This window comes from Triticum aestivum, chromosome 4A (genome assembly GCF_018294505.1).
Source record: "Triticum aestivum cultivar Chinese Spring chromosome 4A, IWGSC CS RefSeq v2.1, whole genome shotgun sequence".
Classification (NCBI taxonomy): Eukaryota; Viridiplantae; Streptophyta; class Magnoliopsida; order Poales; family Poaceae; genus Triticum; species Triticum aestivum.
In genome coordinates, this window is record NC_057803.1 from 87,743,196 (window position 1) to 87,749,942 (window position 6,747).

The following is a 6,747-nucleotide window of genomic DNA, read 5'->3' on the forward strand; positions in this document are numbered from 1 at the left end:
TTGGTGATCAACTTGCGAGTTCCGTGACCTCGTGAACTTATGCATAGGGGTTGGCACACGTTTTTGTCTTGACTCTTCGGTAGAATCTTTGGGGCACTCTTTGAAGTTCTTTGTGTTGGTTGAATAGATGAATCTGAGATTGTGTGATGCATATCGTATAATCATACCCACAGATGCTTGAGGTCACATTGGAGTATCAAGGTGACATTAGGGTTTTGCTTTATTTGTGTCTTAAGGTGTTATTCTAGTACGAACTCTTGAATAGATCGATCAGAAAGAATAACTTTGAGGTGGTTTCGTACCCTACCAAAATCTCTTCGTTTGTTCTCCGCTATTAGTGACTTTGGAGTGACTCTTTGTTGCATGTTGAGGTATAGTTATATCATCCAATTATGTTATTATTGTTGAGATAACTTGCACTAGTGATTGTATGAACCCTAGGCCTTGTTTCCTAGCATTGCAATACCGCTTGTGCTCACTTTTACCACTTGCTACCTTATTGTTTTTATATTTTCATATTACAAAAACCTATATCTACCATCCATATTGCACGTGTATCACCATCTCTTCGCCGAACTAGTGCACCTATACAATTTACCATTGTATTGGGTGTGTTGGGGACACAAGAGACTCTTTGTTATTTGGTTGCAGGGTTCTTTGAGAGAGACCATCTTCATCCTATGCCTCCCACATATGTATAAACCTTAGGTCATCCACTTGAGGGAAATTTGCTACTATCCTACAAACCTCTGCACTTGGAGGCCCAACAACGTCTACAAGAAGAAGGTTCTGTAGTAGACATCAAGCTCTTTTATGGCGCCGTTGCCGGGGAGGTTAGTGCTTGAAGGTATATCTTTAGATCTTGCAATCAAATCTTTTAGTTTCTTGTTTTATCACTAGTTTAGTTTATAAAAGAAAATTATAAAAAATGTAATTGAGGGTACCTCATATGCTTCATCTTAATATCTTTCATGGAAATAAGGATTCCGATAATTGTGCCAAAGTGTTAGAAGAAGAATGCATTAGAATGTTTGGCACTAAATCTTTGAATGATGAGGATGATTGCAATGTTATTAGCATGAACTCTTTGAATATCCATAGTACTAATGATGATTGCACTAGTCATGATGAAAATGTCTCTTATAAGCATGTCACTTTTGTGGAATACATGGAGCTTGCAAGCACACATCAAATAGGGAAGATAGATTTTGTAAGAGGCATAAGTATTTGTAAACTAAATGGTTGCAAGAAAGGCTAGATGATTCTGCTAAAAGATTCAATATTTATCACCATCCTTCTGAACTTTGCAATGAACATGGTCATTTAAAGCTCCAATGCTATTTGTTTCGTGATCAAGTCATGTCCAAAAATTGTGATAACTTGATTACCCTTGAGCATCATAAAGAGCTTAGTCTTATTTTGGGGTATGAAGAAATGAAACATATAACTGGGGGTATTCCAAAATTTAATCTTGATAGATTTCTTGATTTTGATCTAGAAGAAATTTTTATGTATTGTGCGGTGAATTGCATTGAAAATCCTTATATTGCCAACTACATAAAGACAAGAAAACAGATAGAGTATGAAGAGAATACTAATGAAAGGGAAGAGACTTCCCAATATCCTCCTATTATTTCTTATGATGAATCAGGTAACGAGGAAGAGCTTTCTATCCAACCAATCTCATTAATAAGGAGCTCCAAAAAGAGGGTTAAACCCACACATGATGCGAAGAAGCAAAAGAAAAGACATAGAAGCAAAGGTAAAAAGGTATCCCTCCCAAATGATGTTGCTCCTATTACTCATTGTGATGATGATATTTGTTATACTATTGGTGCTATACATACTATTAATGATGAGTGTGATTATGCTTATGATATGAAAAGTCCCAAGCTTGGGGATGCTATGTTGCATGAGAATGACATGTTTGAGAATTTATTTGCTGCAATTAATGTTTGTCCCAAGCTTGGGGATTCTATGTTTCATGAAGATGATATTTTTAACCTCCCAAGTTTTGATATGCAAATTTATTATGATGATAGCATGCCTCCTATGTATGATGGTTATATTGATGAAAGTGGGTTTGGAAGAGTGTCAACTTTAGGAAGTAATGATCCCACTATTTTGGAGGATGTTGAATCTTATTGTGATAATTATGAAAGTGGATTTGGAGAGGTCGTGACTTTATTTAGTAATGATTCCACTATCTTGGAAGAGGTTTCAATTGATTATGATGAGAACAAAGTTGCTACTTATGATGATTATTGTGATGACACGTATGCTATAAAAAGTAGTGATGATTATATTTATAAAACGTTTCATGATTATGATTACCCTTTTTCTGAACAATACTCTTTTAATATGGAAACAATTTATAGTATTCGAGTCTCATATGATACTCCCACTATTCTGAATGAGAAGAATTTTGCTTGTGTGGAGAGTAATAAAATTTCTATGCTTGTAGATCATGAAAAGAATGCTTTATGTGATGGTTATATTGTTGATTTCATTCATGATGCTGCTGAAAATTATTATAAGGGAGGAATATATGCTTGTAGGAGTTGCAATAGTATCAAGTTTCCTCTCTATGTGTTGAAAATCTTGAAGATTTGCTTATTGTGCCTTCCTATGCTAGTTGATTATTGTTCCCATAAGTTGTTTGCTCAAAAAATCCCTATGCATAGGAAGTGGGTTAGACTTAAATGTGCTAGTCATATTCTTCATGATGCTATCTTTATGTTTCAATTCTTATCTTTTATGTGAACATCATTGAAATCATCATGCCTAGCTAGCTAGGGGCGTTAAACGTTAGCGCTTGTTGGGAGGCAACCCAATTTTTATTTTTTTGTTACATGCTTTTTGTTCCTGTTTAGTAATAAATAATTTATCTAATCTCTGTTATGATTGAGTTTTTATGTTTCAATTAGTGTTTGTGCCAAGTATAACCTTTGGGAAGACTTGGGGAAAGTCTTTGCGATCTTGCTTTAAAAAACAGAAACTTTTACGCTCACGAGATTAGCTGCCATTTTTTACTGGAGAGTGAGATTAAGTTGATTATTTTTGCAGATGATTAATACAAAAATTCCTAACGTCCAGCAATTTATTTTAGAATTTTTGGGGTTCCAGAAGTATACGTTTGATCCAGATTACTACAGACTGTTCTGTTTTTGACAGATTCTGTTTTCTATGTGTTGTTTGCTTATTTTGATGAATCTATGAGTAGTATCGGAGGGTATGAACCATAGATAAGTTGTAATACAGTAGATATTACACCAATATGAATTTATGAGTTCACAATAGTACCTAAGTGGTGATTTATTTTCTTATACTAACGGAGCTTACGAGTTTTCTGTTAAGTTTTGTGTTGTGAAGTTTTCAAGTTTTGGGTAAAGATTCGATGGACTATGGAATAAGGAGTGGCAAGAGCCTAAGCTTGGGGATTCCAAAGGCAACCCAAGGTAATATTCAAGGACAACCAAGAGCCTAAGCTTGGGGATGCCCCGGAAGGCATCCCCTCTTTCGTCTTCGTTCATCGGTAAATTTACTTGGAGCTATATTTTTATTCACCAAATGATATGTGTTTTGCTTGGAGCGCCATTTTATTTTATTTTGTTTTGCTTGCTGTTTGAATAAAATACCAAGATATGAAATTATTAAAAGTTAGAGAGTCTTCACATAGTTGCATAATTATTCGACTACTCATTGATCTTCACTTATATCTTTTGGAGTAGTTTGTCTTTTGCTCTAGTGCTTCACTTATATATTTTTAGAGCACAGCGGTGGTTTTATTTTGAAGAAATAGGTGAACTCTCGTGATTCACTTATATTATTTTGAGAGTCTTTAGAACATCATGGTATTTTTCTTTGGTTATGAAACTAGTCCTAATATGATAGGCATCCAAGAGGGATATAATAAAAACTTTCATATAAAGTGTATTGAATACTATGAGAAGTTTGATACTTGATAATTGTTTTGAGATATAAAGATGGTGATATTAGAGTCGTGCTAGTTGAGTAATTCTGAAATTGAGAAATACTTGTGTTGAGGTTTGCAAGTCCCGTAGCATGCACGTATGGTAACCGTTGTGTGACAAATTTGAAGCATGAGGTGTTTCTTTGATTGCCTTCCTTATGAGTGGCGGTCGGGGACAAGCGATGGTCTTTTCCTACCAATCTATCCCCCTAGGAGCATGTGCATAGTACTTGGTTTTTGATGACTTTTAGATTTTTGCAATAAGTATGTGAGTTCTTTATGACTAATGTTGAGTCCATGGATTATACGCACTCTCACCCTTCCATCATTGCTAGCCTCTTCGGTACCGTGCATTGCCCTTTTTCATCTCGAGAGTTGGTGCAAACTTCGCTGGTGCATCCAAACCCCGTGATACGATGCACTCTATCACACATAAACCTCCTTATATCTTCCTCAAAACAGCCACCATACCTACCAATTATGGCATTTCCATAGTCATTCCGAGATATATTGCCATGCAACTTTCCACCGTTCTGGTCATCATGACACACATCATCATTGTCATATTGCCTTGCATGACCATGTACTTGACATCATATTTGTGGCAAAGCCACCATACATAATTATCATACATGTCACTCTTGATTCATTGCCCATCCCGGTACACCGCCGGAGGCATTCATATAGAGTCATACTTTGTTCTAGTACCGAGTTGTAATCATTGAGTTGTAAATAAATAGAAGTGTGATGATCATCATTAATAGAGCATTGTCCCAAATAAAAAAGAGAAAGGCCAAAAAAGGAAAGGCCCAAAAAAGGGACAATGCTAATATCCTCTTTTTCCACACTTGTGCTTCAAAGTAGCACCATGATCTTTATGATAGAGAGTCTCTTATGTCGTCACTTTCATATACTAAGTGGGAATTTTTCATTATAGAACTTGGCTTGTATATTCCAACAATGGGCTTCCTCAAATGCCCTAGGTCTTTGTGAGCAAGCAAGTTGGATGCACACCCACTTAGTTTCTTTTGTTGAGCTTTCATACATTATAGATCTAGTGCATCCGTTGCATGGCAATCCCTACTCCTTGCATTGAAATCAATTGATGGGCATCTCCCTAGCTGTTGATTAGCCGCGTCAATGTGAGACTTTCTCCTTTTTGTCTTCTCCACACAACCCCCATCATTATATTCTATTCCACCCATAGTGCTATATCCATGGCTCGCGCTCATGTATTGCGTGAAAGTTGAAAAAAGTTTGAGATTACTAAAGTATGAAACAATTCCTTGGCTTGTCATCGGGGTTGTGCATGATGAGAGCATTTTTGTGTGACGAAAATGAAGCATAGCCAAACTATATGATTTTATAGGGATAAGCTTTCTTTGGCCATGTTATTTTGAGAAGACATAATTGCTTGGTTATTATGCTTGAAGTATTATTATTATTATGTCAATATTAAACTTTTGTCTTGAATCTTATGGATCTGAATATTCTTGCCACAATAAAGAAGATTACATTGATAAATATGTTAGGTAGCATTCCACATCAAAAATTCTATTTTTATCATTTACCTACTTGAGGACGAGCAGGAATTAAGCTTGGGGATGCTTGATATGTCTCCAACGTATCTACAATTTTTGATTGTTCCATGCTATTATATTATCAACCTTGGATGTTTTATATGCATTTATATGCTATTTTATATGATTTTTGGGACTAACCTATTAACCTAGAGTCTAGTGCTAGTTTCTGTTTTTTCGTTGTTTTTGAGTATCGCAGAAAAGGAAAACCAAACGGAGTACAATTTACCTGAAACTTCACAAAACTTATTTTTGGACCAGAAGAATGATACGAAGTAAAAGAGTTGGGCCAGAAGAGTACCGGGCCCACCCCCCTGGGCGCGCCCCCTGCCTCGTGGACAGCCCGGAGACCCCCCTTTCTTGTTCCCGACTCCAACACCTCTTATATAACCCAAAACTTCCAGAAAGAAACCTAGATCGGGAGTTCTGCCGCTGCAAGCCTCTGTAGCCACCGAAAACCAATCTAGACCCGTTCCGGCACCCTGCCGGAGGGGGGAATCCCTCTCCGGTGTCCATCTTCATCATCCCGGCGCTCTCCATGATGAGGAGGGAGTAGTTCATCCTCAGGGCTGAGGGTATGTACTAGTAGCTATGTGTTTGATCTCTCTCTCTCTTTCTCGTGTTCTTGATTCGGCATGATCTTGATGTATCGCGAGCTTTGCTATTATAGTTGGATCTTATGATGTTTCTCCCCCTCTACTCTCATGTGATGGATTGAGTTTTCCCTTTGAAGTTATCTTATCAGACTGAGTCTTTAAAGATTTGAGAACACTTGATGTATGTCTTGCATGTGCTTATCTGTGGTGACAATGGGATATCACGTGATCCACTTGATGTATGTTTTGGTGATCAACTTGCGAGTTCCGTGATCTCGTGAACTTATGCACAGGGTTTGGCACATGTTTTCGTCTTGACTCTCCGGTAGAATCTTTGGGGCACTCTTTGAAGTTCTTTGTGTTGACTGAATAGATGAATCTGAGATTGTGTGATGCATATCTTATAATCATACCCACGGATACTTGAGGTGACATTGGAGTATCTAGGTGACATTAGGGTTTTGGTTGATTTGTGTCTTAAGGTGTTATTCTAGTACGAACTCTTGAATAGATCGATCAGAAAGAATAACTTTGAGGTGGTTTCGTACCCTACCATAATCTCTTCGTTTGTTCTCCACTATTAGTGACTTTGGAGTGA